Source organism: Eublepharis macularius, chromosome 2, assembly GCF_028583425.1.
Source record: "Eublepharis macularius isolate TG4126 chromosome 2, MPM_Emac_v1.0, whole genome shotgun sequence".
Taxonomy (NCBI): Eukaryota; Metazoa; Chordata; class Lepidosauria; order Squamata; family Eublepharidae; genus Eublepharis; species Eublepharis macularius.
This window is the reverse complement of record NC_072791.1, coordinates 43785309-43808124: the sequence shown is the minus strand read 5'-3', so window position 1 is coordinate 43808124 and position 22816 is coordinate 43785309. Positions and strand designations below refer to the sequence as shown.

At 45.3% G+C, this 22816-nt stretch overlaps 1 protein-coding gene across 3 annotated transcripts in view; it reads left to right on the top strand.

Moving 5' to 3' along the window:
• TMEM63C (transmembrane protein 63C) overlaps window positions 1-22816 on the top strand; it is an 87516-nt gene that overhangs the window by 15395 nt on the left and 49305 nt on the right. The window contains exon 2 of one of the 3 annotated variants that reach the window (XM_054970764.1): window positions 8321-8452. The exons of the other annotated variants lie outside the window; for them this stretch is intronic. The gene's annotated coding sequence lies outside the window, so the exon portion shown is untranslated. The remainder of the gene's footprint in view (window positions 1-8320; window positions 8453-22816) is intronic. 3 annotated transcript variants of the gene reach the window in all.

Genomic DNA, 22816 nt, shown 5'->3' with positions numbered 1-22816 from the left:
GACCATTTTCAAGAGGTTCCAGAACTCCGTTCCACTGCATTCCAGCTGGAAAAAAGCCTTGAATCTCTGCACTTGTTTCTAGTTCCCATCTGTAGGAGGAACTAAAAACAACCAGCAACTAAAAACAACCCACCTTTTGGATAATAGAAACTGTGCTTTGGGGAAATGTACACTTTGCCTTAAGGAACTGACAGGAAGTTATCTGTATCCCAAAATCTGTCACAAAGTTCAGAAACGTGCCCATTTGTTAAGACTATCGCCTGAAGCGCTGCTTCAGGTGCACCCCTACCATTGATTTGATGGTTACTAGGATGAGGTCTTTTCTGTAAAGGTATCTTGTTTGTCTCCCCTTTCCCAGAATACTCATTGACCCCAGATACTTTTCTTTTCCAGGCATCAAGTTAAGACCTTTTAAATCTTCCTGGCAATTGTAGTTTGATACGCCTACATACTGGGTCTGAATTAATACTGCTCTGTCTGTTGTTTCAGTATAAGAGTTTTAAAAATGTGTTTTATGTTGGTTTTTTAAAAAAGAGATACCTTGTTTTGAAGAAAGCCTCATCAGCTTGTATACTGTCAAAAGGTTGAATATAATTTTTTAAATAAGCAAATTAATAAGGAGAATTTTAGGACCACACCAGACTGTTTGATCATGAAAATAATGTGGCTGAACTGGTGCGCTTTGCCCTGATGGAGAAGGAAATTTGGTATCCTTATCACCCCCACCCTCTGCAGTAGGACATCTGCTGTCTCCAGAAGGGGGTATGATCCTTCAGGCTGTAAGGTAGTTGGGGTGAGGTGTTCACAGAGGGCAGCTGTGCTTTTGTGACTTGATAGGCTGACTGTACCTACACTATAATGTGACTTCTAATATGCTGCTTGTGTCAGAGAAAAGGAAGTTTGGTTTTCGCCTCGAGGAAATATGTGAAGCTTGACCAGGATTTACGGCTTTACGCTGATGTCACGGGGCAAGGGGATCCTGTGTAGTTCAGGATTTAATGGAGTGATAAGGACTATCTGTATTCTCCCAGCTTGCCCTTGTTATGATTCCTGGAAGAGGCTGGAACAGAGAGTGCTGTTTGGAGCGGCACGTCTGCAGCTTTCTGGGGAGCTGTATGTGAGCTGAGTTCTTTCATTTTTTCTCTCTTTTCCTGGAGGCTGTGTGGGCTGAACCGACTGAATTTTGCTCTGGGTCCCAGCTGGGCTTTTCCTTATTAGTTTCTGAAAGAGGGCTGTTGCCAGATACCTGCTCAGAAACAGCCCGTTCCCCAGGCTAGGTGAGCAGAGAGCATCTGGAAGGATTGCAAGAATCTGTAGGGAAGTGGAATGACTAGAGAGTAGGATGTGGTTGCAAAACGTGGTTTTAACGGCCTGCTGGCAGCCAGGGTGCCGGACTTAGAAAGCCACTGATCCTTCAGCACCTCTCTCCCTAGCATTAGACTGGGGCATTGGTTGCTAATGAGAGAATCTCACTAATCCAGAAGTGTAAGAAACAGTGCTGAAAGGAAGTACAAAACTGCACGGGAGTTTGGGCAGTAATCTCAGGCATTGTTATACCTGGGGTAACATGTTGTCCATGTAAAACTTTGCTAATTTCTCACTGCTGTTGCATTACAGAGGTCAGTACAGAATTGGCAGAGTCTCTATGTGGCTTTCTGAGATAAAGTACACTAGCTAGATTAACCTGCTTGACAGGGAACTTCCAGGCAGAGGAGTTTCTGGCTAGCAGCATTTCCCTTGGGCTCTAGTTTGGGAGATTGATGGCACTCTTTCAGCCAGTGCTGGATCAGTCTCCCAGATTTATCATGCACTCCATCGCATGGGCATATTTTTCAGAGCAAGGAAGTGGATGCAGCGTGCAATCCTGGAGTTGTGCCCCAGATCCTTTGCACACGTGCCTTGAGAATTGCATTCAAACAGCAGTATTGGCAGCTGTAGCATCAAAATCAAAAGTGAAGTTGCCGCATCCTCTGGGGTTTCATGGAGTCTTGGGATGCAGCTCTCAAATGCAGCACCTGCCAGTGACGTTGTGCACAAGCTGAGCATTGTTTTGCATACTTTACAACACCATAAAGAAATCTGGAGTGCCTCAGAGGGATTGGTCCCTAGCAGTGTCTGTTGCTGCTTGTAGTATAGGGTCTGAGGTGCACCCCAAGCTCATCTGCAAAATTTGTGAACAATTTTGCAGCAGGCCTCTCAGAGTATGCACTACTTGGGTATCAAAATAGCTGGGGTTTGTCTTTCTCAGCCTGCTCTGTCTCCGCAGTTAACACACACAGGGGGCTTACCCACACTAGTTCCTGTGTTGAGGAAGGGCTGTGGCTCAGAAGTAAATCATCTACCTTGCATGCAGAAGGTCCCAGGTTCAATCCCTATCATCTCCAGGTAAGAGGGGTCAAGCAGTAGATGGCATGAGTAACTCTACTGGAGACCTGGGAGAGTTGCTACCAGAGTAGACGACACTGAAAGAAGCTTCATTTGGGGGTGGGGCCATGGCTTAGTGGAAGAACATCTGTTTTGCATGCAGAAGGTCCCAGGTTTGGTCCCAGGCATCCCTGAGCCACTTTCACTGTTCATACTGGTCATGTTATTCTGCTACCTTACCTTGTAGAAATTTATTCTTTGCCTCATCTGCAAAGAACCCCCAGTGCAAGGGATACTAATTACATGGAGATAGAAAGGGGTGTCGATGCCTGCAGCACTCAGAGTTCAACATTCTTCATCCCTATGGCTCGGCTTTGCTGGGACTCGCCACACTCTCTGCTGCTGTAAAACTCGCGCTCTTCCTAGAATGGTTGCAGCCTTTTGCAGCGTTCTGGAGCTTTGGAGTCAGCTCTTCTTCCCTAGGGGGACCTCGTAGCCACACACAGCACTGCAGGTATCTTACCGCTTCTAGGTACTGCCGCAGCAGACTAGTCACTTACATGAAGGTACTGATTGGTTGCTTGTTACGGCATTTTCTTTTCCTGGAACTTTAGTTAGTGTTGTGATGGTGGTAGTGCATTGTTCCCTGGAGCAAGAGGGAGAAAACAGAAGTTTTAAAAGAAGGAGGTAAGACTTGTCAGGAATCCCAGTTAGTGCAGATATAGCAAAGCCTATTAATTAAAAGTTTTCAGTTGATAATCTTTGCAAGGGTTGCAAAAAAAAAACCCCATCAAGGTGATTGGCTGCAGTCCTGCCCATGTCACTGGAAGTGACTGTAAGCTGTTTTGTCTGGTATCTGATATCCTTGTGAAGTGAGTGGGCGGCTTAGCTCCTGTAGGCAAGGAGAGCTTGCAGAATGAAAACCGCCCATCTCTCATCTTCCAGGGCTGGGTTCAGATTTTGGCAGGTCCTGGGAGAGAGTGTCTAGGGGCTCGCTTCCCCTCCTCTGCCACCGCTAGGCCCCATGCTCATGACTCCCTTTCAGCTCACCTACATTTCACCTATCTGCCCATGACTCCTCCCTTTGCCTACAACAACAACAACAGCATAATAAAATTCGATTTATATTTTGCCCTTCAGGACAACTTGATACCCACTCAGAGCAGTTTACAAAGTATGTTATTATTATCTGTACAACAATCACCCTGTAAGGTGGATGGGGCTGAGAGAAGTCTGGAAAAGGTGTGACTGATCCAAGGTCACCCAGCTGGCTTCAAGTGGAGGAGTGGGGAATCAAACCTGGCTCTCCAGATTAAAGTCCTGCTGCTCTTAACTACTACACCAAACTGGCCAACTCTCACATCATTTCCCCAACACTGCAGGACAGCATGTGCAGCTGGGGACACAGGGGGTGGTACACTCACAAACAGATGGGCAAAAGATGTGGGTGGGTGGGTGGGTGGGAGAGAGGACTCATAGGCAGGGGGGTAGTGGCAGAAGCCCTGGGCCCCACCTCAGGACATCATGATGCTGGCCATGAATGATAACTTCCTCGTAGATAACAACTGGTTCTACGAAAGAACCCTAATAAGAAGAGAATGTTTCAAGGCTCCATATCACTTGCATAGTTGCCTGTGGGGTTGTTATGCCTGAAAATGGCTGACCCTCTGCACCCTTCCCAATTAGACACAAACGGCTGGAGTGGAGTGAGTGGTCTATAGAACTTTAATTGAAATTTTAAGCGAGAGAACAAAATACCAAAAATGGTTCCCTCTGGCTCCTCCCTTGAGCAGCAGAGTTTTTATAACATTTATGACATCAGAACATCATTGTACCTAAGTACTGTATGACTGGTTCATAGTTTATGTCACAGTTAGAAATTGTAGTACACATGTCATCTTCTTTAGTGCAGTCAACTCATGTTACATTTGCACATGTGAGATCCTACAGAATATGTCTGAATATGTTACTTTTCAAGAATTCCTTTCTGCCTAAATGTATCTGACAAACACACATTAGCCTGTACCGTTACCTTCTGAGATAAAGCTCTGAATTCTTGCCTTCAGTACTCAATGTAACTAACACAGCTTCTCAGAATAAATAAGTAATTGTGAATTGCTTATAGCAAATACATAAGAAATCACTGCTTGTATTAGGTCTATCAGCATTCAATTAATTGTTAATTATTATAGGTGAGTTTGGCCATGATATCCACTCCAGAATCTCTGCCACCACAGCTGTAAGTGATAGGGGAAATGCATACATCAAGGAATGCTGCCCCATTGCAGGAGTGGGCTTGCCATTCTCCCACCAGGGGTGCGGGAATCCCCTGCTCCCACCTCCTCCCCCCGCACCCACTTACCTGGCCAGTAGGGGGGTGCGCCCCCCAGTGCGCCCCCCGGGTGGTGCAGCACTCCCCATGACCTGCAGCGGCACGCTCCGCAACAGGCCCATTTCAGGCTGAATCAGGCTTGTGGGAAGGTGATTCAGCCCTTTGGCGGGCGCAGGAGATTCCCAGGCCACCCTTTGACCCGCATGATGATGTCACTTCCTGGAAGTGATGTCCTCACACGGCACGCACACAAAATAAGACTCAGAAGCTAGCGAGGGTTAAGTGCCAGGCTCCCGGGCTCCTGCTGGGGGACTCAAGGGACCTGGCAACCCTATGCAGGAAGCATTTCTACAGGGCAGGGATTTTTGCAATATCCACCCAAAGGATGCAACATTTTAGTTGGTTCTAAAGTCTAAATGCGGGTTCTTGATTGCACCTGCAAGAGATGCTGCAGTGCCCCAGGAGCCGGGGCTTCAGTTGCTGCCAAGCTCCATGCAAGCAGCATTCCTAAATTCATTGTGCGTTTCTAGGTTCATTTTCATGCATTGGCAAAAACATCCCAGAAGTTAGGGCTGCTGACCGCCTGGAAGAAAATCTCCTACCTCTTTGGTGTCTTCCCCACTGGAATGGGATTTTTCAGTTTCCCTGTTGCTGGTGCAGCTGCAGATTAAGCACAGCAGCAATGTGGTTTCCAAGTGGCAGGTTTCTCCACAGTTTCCCTGCTCCAATCCCCCCATATGTGATCAGACCTTTTGCAACTTAAAAAAAATTGGCACTAGAGTACTGTTATATTGATATCACATTGTAATGATAGGTGCAACAGGTTCTCTGGATTCCCAGCTTTCATTTTTGGAAGAAAAAAAAAGAGCAAGTCTCTAACTCTTCCCCTGTGCATTTCTTCTTATATCTCTGCAGGGGAAAGGACTAGATACTTAGTGGGTTGTTTTAAAATAAGGAAGTTGGGGATTCAGAAAACCTGCTACATCTATCCGTACAATGGTATATTGATTTAACAATATTCTACTGTTGATTTTTTTAAAAAAAAATTGTAAGCCCCCCAGTGGCAAAAGGAGGAAATGGCTGCCATGTGAACTGGATAATCCAAATTTTCCCACCCACAAAGCAGGCCTCATGGCTTTACTGCCATTTTTGCCAATACTTCAGAACAAAGCAGATTTGAGAAATATTGGGAGAAAAGCCAGGGAAACCCCCACAGGTACAGGAGTGTGCCGTGATGCTGTGAGGAAGCAGGAAAAAAACTCACTTTCCCAAAGCTTTAAACTTGGGGCAGGTAATCTGTGTGGAATAGAGGCTTAATGGTAACCATTACCACATGATTACCATGCCAGGAAAAGTTTCTGCTTAAAAAAAGACAAACCAAGGTGGCAATGAATGATGGACAAGAGACTCAGAACTGGGAATGAGCCGGAGTTCAGGTTTCAGAGCAATTGGCAGCCTCTTTTTATGGCACCCTTCCTGCAAAAGTGTCATAAATGTTTCTTCCCTCCATTTTATCTTTACAACAGCCCCGTGTGGTGGGTTAGGCAGAGAGAGAATGACTGGCCAGTCCTCCAGTGAATTTTATGGCAGAGTTGGAGATCTTAACCCAGACCTCCCCAGTCTTAATCCAACACTATAACCATTCTATAACACTGCCCATTCCCACTGTAGTCCCCTGAAAAGTTGCTCCTAATGGTTGGGGGAATTCTACTGAATGGAATGGGATGCAGCATGAAGACTGTTTTGGGGAAAGGGAAATTGCCAGACATCAATTTATGCAAGAACTTAAGGAAGAATGCTTGGGAGGGGCATGATGTGCACCTTCCCTTGTGGTCTGTGGGTCACATGCCATGCCATTTCCAAGTGAGGCGTACTCAGAACTTTGGAATGACTTTGGAAATAGCCAAGCAAGGTCTTGTAGAAGCATATAGGAAGGCAGTTTTAATGTTTCAAAAGAACACATGGGGTTGCCTTTGAAGATGATTTAGAAAGCTGGTTCAAAATGCAACAGTCAGGGCGGGATACAGGGATCCCCTGTGAGTTTTCTAAGGGTGTAGGATGTGAGGCTAGAGAGATGTAACCCCATGCTATGGTGCCTGCTGTGAGATATGGGTGCCCTGAGAGGGATTTCTATAGTCCCGGGGAGAGCTCTGATCAGTGCAGGCTTTGTATCTCAGACCTAGGCCACAAGGTGGCTGTATAGGTGAGGCAGATGTGGGAGGGGACTTCAGTTTCTATTACATTCAGTGGTTGCATTTAGATTTAAGACAGCATTTTCACTAGCATAATATTATGCTGTTGCTGGGGGCTGAACCTGAGCTGCGGGGGCTTCGGGTGATGCCCACTGAGCTCCGTTCCTTGTCTGATGCTACCCGTTTCCGGCCCCTACAGTTGTACCTGTATTGGGTTTAAGCCAGCGTGGTGTCAGCAGGACATATCTCATGTTATGCTAATGTGGGGATTCATTGTCTCCTTAAGCAGTTTACAGCCTGGCCTTGTGACTGTGCCGTACAGAGCTTGGCAGGGTTTAAAAGGAAGAAGACATGGGATTTGCTGCCATCTTACACAACAAGAGGGCAGTGTAGCAGAATGGAGGTTGTTAAGTTTTTTTCAAAATTATTTTTAAGCAGGCACATGAGGTGGGGTGATATAGCCCTTAGCAGGCAGTGCGCATGGAAAGTTACTTTAAAGGTTTCCAAATGATGCTGTCATGTACAGAGCCAGTGTTAACTACTCATGTTGTAAGGTAGTAGCCATCAGGTATATGTGGCATTGAAGCCATTCTGAGTGCCAGTTTGGAGTAGTGGTTAAGAGCGGCAGGACTCTAATCTGGAGAATCGGGTTTGATTCCTCACTCCACTGCTTGAAGCCAGCTGGGTGAACTTGGGTCAGTCACAGCTTCTTGGAGCTCTCTCAGCCCCACCCACCTCACAGGATGATTGTCATGAGGATAATAATAACGCACACTTTGTAAACTGCTGTGAGTGGGTGTTAAGATGTCCGGAAGGGCAGTATATAAATGGATCATTATTGTTATTATTGTTAATATTAATCCCTTCTGTGCCCACAGCCGCAACAGAGAAGCTTAGAAGAAAGTTAGTTTTAAAATGCAACATCCTTGCAACCCAAGCACTAGCTGTGAAAAAGATTTTTGACTCCTCTCACAGCCTATGGGTTGGTTTCGGAGAACACTGTCTGGATTTTACACCAGTTTTAAAATAGCTGTATTCCCACAACTCTCTGTGCAAAAGCTCTCAAGCCACTTCTAGGCTTGACAATAAAACAACATATCAATAAGACAGTGAAACCAACAATAAAACAGCAGCCTTAAAATTATCTCTTAAAAACTTACAGCAGTAGAATCGATAAAACTAATGCAGGAACATATCTAATAAAGCAGTGATCACAGGAGGATAATCAGGCCAATAATTTTTTTTTAGAAAAAGAATCAACTGCAGGGCAGAGAAAAAACAGCAGTTTTCACTGTATCAAATTTCTAGTGGTAGAAAACTTATTTCTGGAAAGGTCAAGACATGCTCCATTTCGGGCTTTGGTCAAACTGGTGGCTTATGCCACTCTGCTGAGCACCATCCATTAATAGACATTGTTAACGCCTCTCTTCAGTTGAAGGTCTCAAGTCCAGTCCTGACTCCTGACAGCTGTTCTCTGCTCCTGCTGATACCTCTGGGACACTGTTGGCACCTAATAAACCCGGGTACTGGGTATTCCCCTCCAAAAGAAACAAGAAGCCTGATGGTAAGAGCTGCTGCTGGCACTGGAAGGGAAAGGGGGGGGATTTTTTACAGAGAAATGCACTGGGGGGCGGATCTTGATTTCCCCCTGATTTTACATGAACAACCTTCAGCAGAATAACTCGTCTCTCAATATTCCTTACAAAAATTGACAAGAATTTTCCATTCCAACACAACGATTTCCCGCACCAAAATTTGGGGACGAAAGGCTAAATAAAGATGGAGTTTAAATGATGCAGAAGACATTTAAAAATTGCATGAAAAGCCACCCAATATTAAAGCTAACAGGAATCATTTTCACAAGCGATGCTAATGCCATCAGGTAGTGTTCAGACAACAGCTTTTCTTTTTGGCTACTTTAATGCTTTAGTAGATCAAAAAGTGCAACAAGAAGGTGTCTTTCAGCAACAATGACTGTTTTGATCTTTGCATCCTGCGCAGATTCAACTGGACTCTGTTAGAGGACCAGAGGGATGGCCCGGAGTCCCACAGGGCTTGGAGGTGTTGCCTGTACTGTGTTGTTGCACCTGACCTGTGAAAGCTGTTCTTTGGGGAAGTCCAAATCCAATGCCACTTGCCACCCCATATCAAGACCAACCAAACCAATGCAAAACTGTGTTGCCAGCTTTCAAGTCCCCCAGAATCCTCATCAGGCTGTTAGTGCAAGACAAAAAAAGAGAGCTGGGAGAGAGAATTTCAGGCTGTGATGGTAAGACCTCTGTAGGATGCTTAGCTGACTTCCGTGGGCACAGGGTATGTGGTGAGCTGTTGTCAAATTGTACCCTTGCATGCTGGGAAGAAGAAACCAAAGAAATGGGTATTGTAGAAATAAAACAGGAAGTAGATGATAGTGACTTTAAACAGAGAGCCAGTGTGGTAAAGTGGTTTGAATATTGGGCTAGGATCTTGGAGACCAAACTTCAACTCCAGTGACCAAGGACCAGCCACTTTCTGCCAGCCTAGCCAACCTCATAGGGTTGTCGTGAAAATAAAATGGATGAGAGGAGAACAATGTAAGCTATTTGGGGTCTCCGCTGGGGAGAAAGGGTATAAATGAAGTATATAAATATAAAATAGGATACACAGCATGATCTAAGTGGCTTTTTCAATCTGCTTATGAACCCAGGAAATCTAAGTGCTGTTCTTATTGTTTCCCATGGGGATGCTTGTCTGACCAGACAATTGTGTAGCCTACATACCAGCAAAGCTTGTTTCATTAAACACAATAAACATAACAATTGGCCCAATCCTTCCTTAAGTGGCACTCCCTGAAGTTAATCTCTCAGCACTGTCATACTCCCTTTTATGAGTTCTTCCAGCATGGATGTTTGATGTTTTCCTCCTGGGATGGAGAACTTGGCCTTGTTTTTTTTTTTGTCTGAGCACTCTTGAATCTAGCACTGGAATGGGCACACTATGTTGTTGCTTTTTCCCAAGGAGAAAATTCCCTCTCACATTTGAGAAGTATGCAATTAAATTTGGTCACACCCTAGCTATGCTCTTTTATTGTCTTTCTCCTCTCATTATCAGTTTATTTTTTCTGTAAGCTTTTAGTGTGTGTGTGTGTGTTGCATTTAGCATTGTAAAGCTCATTGTGTTTGGATTGCGGCTTCATCAAAATGTTATTAATGATTTTGTGATGCTCATTTCCTTTGCATTTCACACCTCTCCCCTGTAGGTGTTGGATCTGAGGACTTGTTTCTTCTCTCATATCCTTCCCTGGCGATAAATGCTTTCTTTCTTTAGCTGTTTTTAATGTTTGTTTGCCTCTGTCAGTACAGTAGAGCTGGGAATGGTAATATAGTCTGCTTGACTCTTGTTCATCAGCCAACATATTCAGCCACCCATACAAAAAGGCAGACAACAGGATCTCTCTCCGTCCGCTGCTAGGAAGTGGGATTGCCAAGGGACCAGTGGTGACTCCGACAAGCCACATAGGGTGGGAGATCTGAACTGCAATTCCTCTAATTTTGTTTTATGCCTGTTGTTTTTCTGACAATCCCCTCTAGCAAATGGTTATGTCTGCTTATTCCTCTTCCTCTTTGTTTCTTTTTGTCCCCGCCCCCCCATTGTGATGCTAGTTAGGATTGATGGAAAAATAAAACAGGAGCCTTAAAGACTAGCAACATTTATTCTAGCATAAGTTTTTGTGAGCTCACTTTATCAGGTGCATGGCATGTATATGCATTAGCCAATGCATTTATTTTTATGTCCAATGGCTTGTTTTTATATTGTTACATTGTCTTAATTATAAGCTGCCTTGAGCAGGACACTGGAGGGGCAACACAGAAATATCTAAAAGAGGAAAAAACAGAAAGGTCGGGCATGATGTTACAAAGAGAGACCAGTTTAAAACCGCTGATCTGGCCTCCTGGATTCATGCAATGGTAACAAAGAGACTGGAGACGAGACTAAGAACATAAGAACATAAGCAAAGCCATGTTGGATCAGGCCAGTGGCCCATCCAGTCCAACATTCTGTCACACACAGTGGCTAGAAATCCAGTGCCATCTAAAGGACTGTCAGTGAGGCCAGGACACCAGAAGCCCTCCCACTGCCTTCCTTCCAGCACCAAGACAACAGAGCACCACCTCCCCACAAAGAGAATACCATCTATCTCCTGTGGCTAATAGCCACTGATGGACCTCTGCTCCATATATTTGTCCAGTCCCCTCTTGAAGCTGGCAATGCTTGTAGCTGCCACCACCTCCTGTGGCAACGAATTCCATGTGTTTATCACCCTTTGTGTAAAGTAGTATTTTCTTCTATCTGTTCTAACCCGACTGCTCAATAATTTCATAGAGTGCCCACGAGTTCTTGTATTGTGAGAAAGGGAGAAAAACACATCTTTCTCGACCTTCTCTAACCCGTGCATTATCTTGTAAACCTCTATCATGTCTCCCCTCAGTCGTCTTTTCTCCAGGCTAAAGAGCCCCAAGCGCCTCAATCTTTCCTCATAGGGAAAGTGTTCCAACCCTTTAATCATTTTAGTTGCCCTTCTCTGTACTTTTTCCAGTGCTATGATATCTTTTTTAAGGTGTGGCGACCAGAACTGTACACAGTACTCCAAATGAGGCCTCACCATCGATTTATACAGAGGCATTATGATACCGGCTGATTTGTTTTCAATCCCTTTCCTAATAACCCCTAGCATAGCATTAGCTTTTTTTATGGCAGTCACACACTGTGCTGACGTTTTTAGTGAGTTATCTATCATGACTCCAAGATCTCTCTCTTGGTCAGTCTCCGCCAGTTCAGACCCCATCAACTTGTATTTACTGTTAACGTACTACTGTTAACGTACTCTACATAGGTCTCCCTCAAAGTCAACTTGGAGACTCCAGTTGGTGCAGAATGCCGCAGCTCAACTGTTATTGGGAGCTAGGCAGAGCATACATTTTACTCATATTTTGCAGTCACTCCATTGGCTGCCCATCAGTTACTGGGCTTACTTCAAGATACTGGCTGTCACGTACAATGCCTTCCATGGCCTTGGCCCCTCATATCTGCAGGTCCGCCTCTCTTCCTGTGCTCTGCCATGGCAGCTTTGCTCATCTGCAGCTGGGCAAAATTGGTTGCTGCCCATACATACACATTCTCTGTGGCATCCGCCACCTTTGGAATGACCTGCCTGAAGAGATCAGGAGAGCTCCTGCTCTCTTGGCTTCCTGCAAAGTTTGCAAAACTGAATTACTGAGGAGGGCTTTTTCACTCCAATAATAGATCTGTGCTGTAAGAAATGGCTCAGAGAGGTCTTTTGGTAAAGGGACAGCAACTGTAGACTATACTACTAGATACTGTCTATGGATCTGGATATGCTCCTGGTGATTAGTTTCCACGTTGTTGAATATGTCTTGTCAAATTTCTTCTGTTTTGTTTCAGCAATTTTTCATCTCTGTATTAGGGACTTAGGCTTGTTTTCACATTTCTGCAATCCATAGCCTATTGTATTGTTTATTGAATGTCCCAGCCATTGATCTGGTTTATTTATACAGTGTAATCTTAAGTGAGAAAGGTGGACTATAAATAACATAAATAAATAAATAAAATCCTGTCGAAAGAGTAATCCACTCAGAGTGGTTGAGGAGGAGGACCACTCCCAACTGTTAATAGATCTGTAACGTAGGAGTAATATAAAATCTGATATAGGCAGGTGCATGATGAAACATGAAAAGCAGATCCAATTAGGAAGTTATTTGGATATAACTGAACCAATTAACATCTGTAAGGAGTGGGATATGGGAAATATTAGCACTTACAGTGAGTAGTAGTTGGTTGTATTTAGTTAAAAGTTTTTTGAAGTGCTAAATATGTGCATGGATTGTTTGTCATATGGTATGAAAGTGAAAATAAAAACACGTCATGGACATCTCAGGAGAAAGACTTGGCGAAGCAGAAAGGACTGTATAAGATTACACTCACCTCCACATTCCAAAGCCAGTTTGGTGTAGTGGTTAAGAGCGTGGGACTCTAATCTAGAGAACTGGGTTTGATTCCCCACTCCTCCGCTTGAAGCCAGCTGGGTGACCTTGGGTCAGTCACAGCTCTCCGGAGATCTCAGCCCCACCCACCTCACAGATTGTTTTGTTGTGGGGATAATAATAGCATACTTTGTAAACCACTCTGAGTGGGTGTTAAGTCATCTGAAGGGCGGTATATAAATCAAATGTTATTATTATTAAAATGGTTTCAACAGCCAAAGGTGGTTGTATAGGACCATAACTCATGTTTGCTTTTAAAGGTTTTAAGAAGAAAGGTGGCACTGCTGATAGCTATTATGAATTATATTGTGGTCTGTATGTTTGAACAGTCCAGTTTGATGGAGTTTTAAAAGAAGGTTAATGCCTCAGAGGCATAACTTTAAGGAGGAGGCAATCTGGGAGGATCCACTGAAATTGATACCAGAGAATCTGGAAGATCTGCCTGAAAACTCCCCGGCATACGGAGATCTCATTCCAGACCCTGCAGCAAGGTTACGTGGCTGGCCATACAATCCTATGCATGTTTACTTAGAATTGATTTCCATTTTATTCAGAGGGGCTGACTCCCAGGTAAATGTTTTTCAGACTCCAGCAAGGAGTCTGAGCTCTCTGTATCAGTATCTTTCTATTGACAGAAGAATCCTTAGAGACACATGCATGCCGTAAGGGAGAATATATCAAGAAATAAAGAAGCATGAGATTGCAAGTCTGGGCCCAGTTTCTGTAATGGAGTTGAATACTTTTACCACAGAACGGAAATGATCAAGAATTTCAGCAGCCTCTAAAGCCTCAGTTCCACTCTTGCAATAACTGGAACAGCATCTTTCCTGCTTCATGAGTTCCAGACCCTTCATGAAGGAATCAACTATAGGATCCTGTTCTGAGATCTTGTGAACTTGCCTGGAAAATACCCTCATATTTATCATATTTAACACCTGAACACATCTCTTTGAATCAGGGCCAGATGTAGGGTTGCCAGCGCCCAGGGCAACCCAAGTCCGGCACACATGCGCTCCTGGCGCTGCGTGATGACGTCACTTCTGTGATGTCATCACACAGGGAGGAGCATACTGCCCACGTGGCAAGCCGGCTGTCCCGGCATGCCGTGGAGTTGGTGGAGGCAGCACAGGAGGCTGGGAAGCCGCCCGCGCCATTCGCCTGCCCCGCACCCCTACTCAGACTGACAACTGCTCTCCAGGGTCTCAAAATGAGCTCTTTCACATTACTTCCTGCCTGGTCCTTTTCAGCTGGAGAGGCTGTGGATTGAAGCAGGGGTCTTCTGCGTGCCAAGCAGATGCTCTGCCACTGAGCCACAGGCCCCTGCCCATTATCGTCAGCTGAGGAGAACAAGCTGCAGCCTCTGAGAAGGCAGTGGGAACAAGGAGTTGTGGACCTGAACTCTTTGCCACTTGGGCAAATCAGTCTACTGCTTTGTGTTCCTAAGGCTGTCAAAATATTTTGCTAGGCTCATTAATACAGGGGAAGAAACACGGTGTGTTGTCGCAGTTGTTAAGCGCTTGTTGTAAAGTCAGAAGTAGGGCATTGCCAAGCAAGTAATAAGTCCCTGCCTTGGGGAGCATGCCATCTAATCAGTTAATGTTTGCTTGGTGCTTTGCAGATTGGTGCTTTGCAGATGGATTGTGCGGAAAGCAGTATTAGATGTTGTTATTGTAAAGGCACAACGTGTGCACATTTGGTGTTGTTACAAAATAGACTGTTGGTAGGGGCTATTGTCGGGCAGCTTCACTGAATAAAACTGGACTTTGGCATCTGTTGGAAGTTTTAGGGCAAAAGGATGGGTGGATTTCATACTCGGGATGAACAGGCTGTCTCTCTCTTCCTTCTTATTACAGTCATTCAGCACAGATAAAGGATTCTGTGAAGCCCGAAAGCTTGCAAGCTCACCAGCAAAATGACCTCAAATAAAACCTTTGCCTCCTTTTGCCCAGGCTACTCCATGCATTCTACATTGTTCTGATCAGTTGCCTCTTGGGACAAGTGTACTCTTCTTTCTTCTTAAGGCTGATTCACACCTTCTGGTGGCAACAGTGTTTGCTATGTTTACACCAGTATCTCAGGAACGCAAAGTGAAAAGGGTCTCTGATCACTAAGTCCCTGATCACTAAGGTGCACATGTTAGGGAGCTGAGATCTGCCCGATTCCCTGGTGTGTGTCTACCATGTATTTGGCGATGCACGTCACCCCTTCACGCTTCTTGTTTCCCCTGCAGAGAGCATGCGAGTGGAAGTGCAGCAAACAGGCCTACTGCTATGAAGCGTGAATCAAACCTTTAATTTAGTACTTGCCAAGAGCTACATTTCAAACACTTCTTTTTTATATTAAGGTTGACAACAGCAAACAAATAAGAAAGAGAGGCTGAAACGTTTTGACTCCTGAAGATCAAGGGTTCTTGAAGTTCTTCTTGTTCAGGATAGGATATGAGAGCAGGGTGGTTACCTCTGGTGGGCGGAGTTCACAGTTCACAGAGAAATGCAGTGATCCCTAAGGGGACCAGAACAGTCAACAAAAGGTTGTCATTGGGACATCCTTATTTGGGTGAACAGGGCTGGTGATAGCAAGGGAAACAGCCTTGAAAAAATAACATGGGTGAACAGTCCCGTATGATGCCTTGGAGGAAGAGGGGAGCAAATCTCTTGAGCCTCTGAGACGCAGCCTATCAATTACAATTCCTTACGCATTTCTCCAATTTTAAAGCAGTGAGAGGAGCTTGCAGCAGATATGTGATAGGAAACTGTGAGAATCTCACTTACTGGGCCTCTGCTGTGGGAGGTGGGCTCTCTTCTCTATTTGTAGCCATCTATTATACAATAATTCAGAGGCCATTTCTCTAAAGAATCTGACTGGCTGCTGCACAGCAGGACAGGTCCCTTCCAGGATTCCAGTCAGTGATGCATCTCTGACTGTCACACTTGTTTGTCTCTAGGGCTGGATAGGAATCAGGCAGCATCTGAGCCCGTTCCTCCCCAAATGGTGACCTAGCTGTGGGCAACATCCTTCCTAATATGGGAATAACTAAAATACCAAACCCAGTGAAACTGATGAATAGCAGCAGTGACAGGGTTGGGGGAAACTGTGTGTCTGTTTGTGCGTTTGTCTGTTTGCTTGCCAGCTTCTTCCCACGCATGCTCTGGCTGTACATAAATGCTCCAAGCTATTTGGCCTGCTGAGTATAATATATAAAGGGCATAACTCTGAGAGAAACTGCTGGTGCTTGCGGATGGTCAACGCCCAGCTGAGGTAACTGTGGATGCGAAATGTTCTTTAGGGGGTTCCTCTGGGGTCTCTGCTTTCCCTGAGAGTGGTTATACACCGTGATTAGAACTGAGGAAAGTGGGGGGAGCCTCCTTCAGAAAGCTGACCCATCTGATCTGATCTGCCAATCAATGCAGGGTTATTCCCAGTATCCAAAAAAGGCGAGCAGCAGGGAAGGATGCCAATTCTTCATGCATCATCAGCTGCGTACACACCGTAGCGGCCTCAGATGTACTGCCAGCATCTTTCCTCTTGTATCTCCGGAGGCCTTGGAGGTACAGCTGCTGCTGCTGCTGCTGCAGCTTCTCAGCAAGAATCGAAGGCTCTTGGGCTCTTTTCTGGGAACTTCATCAGCGTCCAGAGAAGAGATTCAGTGAGCCAATTGCTAACCAGGATCACACATTCTCCCCCCTTCCATTACTCCCAATAACGTTGCTGCCTCTATTTGGGAATCAGCTGTCTGTTGTCTTGGGTAAGTGGAAGTTGCAAGAAGGTTTTTTATAAAAAGACTTACGTCATGTCTCCTCCTGTATTAATTTGTATCAGGATTTTGTGAAGCGAGATCTTATCCAGAGAGTTTGCTATTCTGCCATTACAGATATATTTACAGTAAAGGACTTGGTACAGAGGCCCTTCGCTGGGGGGAGCCAGTTGTTGTTGTTATTTTAATTCTGAGTTTACAGGGGTTTTAAAGCCCTGCTGGGTTGTTTCTGTTTTGCATACAGAGCAACTGAACAACTATGTGAGGAATCTTCAGAGCTGAAGCAGTTGAGGAATTTGGGGATTTTATGTGCCTTCAGCATCAGGAACAGACAACTCCTGTCTTTGACAAGAGAGTGGATCGTGTCCTTTAACATCAGTCAGTGGCATATGGTCGTCTGCTGGTGTGTGGGCAGGATGGGATTGAGGCCTTAAGAACATAATGGTGGAGAAGCAACTTCTCAGGCTGTGTGCTTACCGGGGGGTGGGGGGGTGGGATGTGTTTAACACATGCTTTCTTCTTTCTAAATATCTTCTAGCTTTCAAGCTGCAGAGAGTTCACAGAACCATTGAGCCATGTATATTGTGCAGTGATGAGAGCTGAAGCAGATAGCTGACACTGCTTCTACACTCTTGGCTTCAAAATGGGGTGCAGTGTTTTAGAACGAATTCATATCCATCTCTCTTGTTGATCAGCCTTTCCTGATCTCAGAGTCTTTCTGATTTCAGTGTTCCCATGTGCTAATTTGCCTCCTCAATGTGGTACCAAAGTTGGAGGACTAGCAAGCATGTCTTAGTGCACCACCTAAGAATCCTTGAAGTAGATCAGGTGCTAAAATATACAAACGTGGTATGTGTGCGTGTGTTTTAAAAGCTGTGAACTTTCTTTAAAGAGAAAAAATGTTTATCAAATGTGTTTTAATGTAATTGAAACAAGACACGACACTTTGAGTAAAGCTCTTTCTTGTGAGTTTGCTTCAGCACAGATTTTTTAAAAAGTACTTTGGCACTGCACACACACATTATTTTGTGCTAAAGCAGAAGTTCTGCACTCCTCTCTCTCCAGAAATAAAACTTCACAATGAATTAGTATCAGCCAAGTAATACACTATCTGGAAACACTTATTTTTACATGAAAGGTGAACTTAGGTGTTCGTGAACCTGGTTTGACAGGACCCAGGGTGGACGCAGAAGCAGCATGTCATGGGTTAGGCCCTGTCTGCCTGGCTACGATTACTTGTTCAGTTTAAATTGGGCTGTTTCAACCAATTGAAGTTTCTTTCTTGTCTCCAAGCTAGGAGTCTGCCTGGTTTGTAGACAAGAAAGAAACACCAATTTATTAGAGAGGCCCAATTTGAACATTGCTGCAAATTGCAGTTTGTTTAGGAACCATTCGGTCTGATGTGAGGGAGAGCATTATCAAGTTCGGGAATAAACTGGACTCTTATCACAAATATACCTGAAAGTGTTTGTAATGTCTGAATTCAGCCTACAGATCCACGTCTAAGTTCAGCCAGCCAGATGTCTCAGGGGAGCATGCAAGCAGGACCTGAAGATTATGGCTTTTCCTTCTTGTTTTGTCTTCCCTCCCCTCCCAGCCTTCTCTTTATTAGGGAGAAGTAGAAGGGGATTAGATTTAAGATGAAATAAACATTAATCTGGCATTGTGGGGGAAGTTCAGGCTTTCCCATTGTTTCTAAAGAGTTGAAACACTCTATTTGTAAAGAATGTTCTTTTACCTTATTTCAAGGGAATGGATTAGAGGATCTTAAAATTGCCCTTCCAGCAGAGCAACTTTATGATTGCACCCAAATGAACCTCCAGTAATAGTGCACTAATTAAATGAAAATGGGCAGTCATTGTTTGAAGAGAAAGGAGGTTTTTGTTGTTGTTATATAGGAGCTAAGTACAACTGCTGTGCTCAGTTGCTTCCCACAGAAACAATTAGGACTAATTGGCTGCTAATTATTCTAAGAGAAATGTATGGCTGGCTGAATATCACTTAGTTCCTTGACAGCTATGATTTAAAAGATGTTGTAACCTAAATGCAAACCAATCAGCCGAAGTGGAAGGACAGGCTCTGCTTTGGGGGAGCTTGCTTTGCTCGTTTAAAATCCCTGTGCACTTGCTCTGTCTTCCTCTCACACACACCCACACAGGTAAACATACACAATCGGAGGCATGCTCATTCTCTGAGTTACATATAAGTGCTCGTACCAGCGTCACTGCTAGGAGCAGCACTTGGGATATAAGCAGGCCCCTTGCAAGGAATGTGTCTAGTTATTGTTAAAAATGCTTCTGCCAAGATGCTCTTCCCCTGTGAAAACTCCAGAGCTGGGACCTGCCAGTGTTTCTTTCCTAACTGATGCTAGTTATAGATTTAGGCCTTGATGCTGAACAAAGCTGCAAGAAGTTGCTTGGAAAGCAGGGCTAGACTGAGTCATGGAAGAGACGTCCATCAATGGCTACCTTCCATGGTGAATGAAGAGAGCCTCCATCCACAGAGGCAGCAAATCTTTGAATGCCAGTGCTGAGAGGCAGCATCAGGGGAGGGCCTCGGCCTCTGTGCCCTGGTGGTTGAGCCCTCCCTGGCAACTGGTTGGCTGCTGTGTAAAACAGTTTGCTGGAATAGATGGAGCATTGGTCCGATCCAGCAGGCCAGTTTGGTGTAGTGATTAAGAGCAGCAGGACTCTAATCTGGAAAGCCAGGTTTGATTCCCCACTCCTCCGCTCGAAGCCAGCTGGGTGACCTTGGGTCAATCACAGCTTCTTGGAGCTCTCTCAGCCCCACCCACCTCACAGGGTGATTATCCTGAGGATAATAATAGCAACACACTTTGTAAACTATACTGAGTGGGCGTTAAGTTGTCCAGAAGGGTGGTATATAAATTGAATATTGTTATTATATTCTACTTATGTTCAGAAGATGAGCTGCTTTCAAGCAGAGGTTCTACTGTGACTTGGTGTCCAAACCAGAAGTGGATTTTTTGGAGCATTCACACGATGTGGTGCCCCCCAATAGTTCATGCTCTGTACTTTCCCCTGCTTTGCTCTGCTCTCATCCAAGCTCAGTGTAATAAATTGTCAACGCCTGTTGGCATACTGTCAGGGCCGGCGCGCCCATTGAGGCAAGGTAGGCGGTGGCCTCAGGCGTGGGGTGCTGGAGGGAGCGCCGGAGGAGGCGCTAGGGTTGGGAGTGCGCGCCACAGAGCTGCAGCCTCTTATCCCTCCCGCCCTGCGCCACCTCTGCCGCCAGCACATGCCCCCGGCGGGGCACAGCAGCTGTGGGCAGGTGTCTGCGGCGGTGCAAGCAACTGAGTGGGAGAGCTCATAGGCCACCCCCGCGCTGTCCCAGCCGCCCGCCGCAGTGATCGGGCCGGTGGCACACGTGCACCCATGATGACACCACACGTGACATCATCACACAGGCCGGGGCATGCGCGCGTGTGCGTGGGGGTGCCCAGCCGGCCGCGAGCACCAAAAACCCTGGCGCCGCCCCTGCATGCTGTATGGATAGAAAGGTGTGCAATTTTTCAAGTCTCCTGTCATGCTGCTGCAGGGCTTTGGGGAGCTTTTCAAAAACTGGTAATTGCTATTGAGTCAGTATAGTACAGCATTGTGGAAGATCTTGAGTTCAAATCCTTTCTCAGCCATGAAACTTGTTGGGTCTCTCTAGGCCTAGCCTACCTCACTGGGTAGTTATTGTGAAGGTAAGATGGAGATAGGGAGAACAATGTACACCATCCTGATCTCTTTGGAAGAAAGACCGGATAAAATGTACTGAATTAATTGATTCACAAGTCCTCCAATGATGGGAGTGGGGGGTGGCCAAAGGGGGACTGGGTCAAGGGAAGTGCAGGTAAACCCACTACGGGAAGACTGTGTTGCTGCTGTGATTGTCTCTGCATTTCTTGCAGCAATGAAAACTACATGAAGAATCACTGAAGCAGCAACTCTGGCCAGGCCTGAGATTCCCCACTCCTAATTTTTAATTTTTGCCGTCATTCAGTCGTATAAGCCATTTTGCCCTGTGTGCTGTCTCATCCTCTTTTTTCCCACCCTTTCCTGTAAGATGTTTACTAAGTGGCTGCCTCTTCTTCCTTTTAACCTCTCAGCAACCCTGTGAGGTAGGTGAGGCAGAGAGAGTGACTACTCCATGGTCTCCCAGATCCTGGTCTGCCACTCACACCATTATACCATTCTGCTTCTCTCCTGGAAGACAGCCACACTGGACGTGTGGCAGGGCTACAAGACCGACACCTCTCCAACAGGGCAGCCATTGTCATTTTGTCAGGGCAGTGTGTGAGAGAGCTTGAGGTGCATGCCTCCTCTCTTATTGCTTAAAGGTGTCTTATTGCTGGTAGGTGTACCAGTTGTTTGCAACCTCCCACCCCTGTGCTGCATTTCCTGCACTCACTGAATGGAGCAGTGGGAGAAAAATGGAGGGAGGAACAGCATGGACACTATGACATCACTTTGGGGTGCTTGCCCAGAAGTGGCAGCCTGGCATCAGGGATGCTCCCCCTCCGCAGGCTCTGTTTCCCCTGTGCTTTGGAGGGTGCATTACTAAAATCCTGAACCCAGCACTTCCTGTCAAGCATACTCACTGACCTGATATCCCTTGCCTTCCTGCACTGTGGATGATGGTGTTTTACCATTCTATGCATTTACTGTAACTGCACTGAAATGATCTCATGACTCTGAATTGGAGAGCGTGCCAAACTGTAGATTTATCTCCAAAGCCGAACTAGCACTGGATGCTGCTTGAGGATGATGCAGCATTAAGAAGTGAGTACTCAGCAGCACCAGAGGTCTGGCAGGCAAATTGAGGGTGCAGTTCTCCAAGGATCCCATTGAGCACCATCCGGGTTTTCTGAGTTGACCTGCCAAGAAAAAAAAATGGACAATTCATATGTTAAAAACTTCAAACGTAAATGAAATGCACATTTTTCTCTTTCTCAAGCCTGAGCAAGAGCCAGTTAGGAGTTCAGTCATGATGAAAACAATATGGTACTTATTGTTGTAGTCAAATCACACATCGGTTATTAAACAAGGAGCAATTGAATACTGAATGGATGTCCCAAGGAAGACAGATGGTGGGCCTGACCTGGGGCTCCCTAGTTTTCATTTACTATTTTAAAAAAATCAAACTTATTTATTGCAGCAGTTTTATGCATTTTATGTTTCACAGAGGAATATACAGGTGCAAATCATTGCTACGGTGCATTATCCAGTGTATGTGAAAGGCGCCATAGATGGTAATGTTCATCCAGTTGTCATGAGATTGCTTTATGACAGATGTAGTAGGGGCTCCTCCTCCCAAAAAATGGCCATTTTGAAGGAATGGGGCAAAATATGCTTACAGAAAGAATCATAAGCTCAATGCTATTACCAAGAAGACCCTATCATGTGTAATAAGTTATAACTTGGCAAACCTTTGGCAGCAGGGAGCATGAAGCAGGGCTTTTCTTGATGACCTAAGGATACTCGTAGGCCCAGGCTGGAAAAAACAGTCCTTGGACTATCTTGGTACCAAATAGGTTTTGCACGTCAAAAACAGCACTTGTAGAGAGGAGCAGGAGGGATCATATGCCTGGATAGGACATAGGGAAAAGGGAGCAAAACAAAATATCATCCTCCACTCCCCACCTATGCTGTTACAAGATAACATTGCATATTTAAGTATATTTAATATTATATTTAGGTTGAGTTCCCAGGGGCAGAGGATTCCCCACCCTCATTTCCCATTGCCCTTGGACACTCTGGCTAGTAGAAGGAAAACAACTTTTAAGAATCACCATCAGGCGCCAGCATGATGTCACTTTTGGGGAAAACCTGGAAATAACACCATGTCTCTCAAGGAAACACCAGAAAGTCTATGATTTCATAGAGTTTCTGGTGATTCCTAGAGGGGCATGATATCACTTCTGAGTTCCCCCCAGAAGTGACATCGCAGCATTGCCTGACTATATCCCCTCTTTCCTTGCACCTCTCATCTCCTGCCAGTTGTCTGGCCATGCCTGGAAATCCTAAACATAATAAATGCATTATATAATTTAGTTTGTAGAACTTAACAATGATAGCTTCATTAACAACCATGAATGCTGTTCCAGGCAAATCATCTTCCCCTTTGA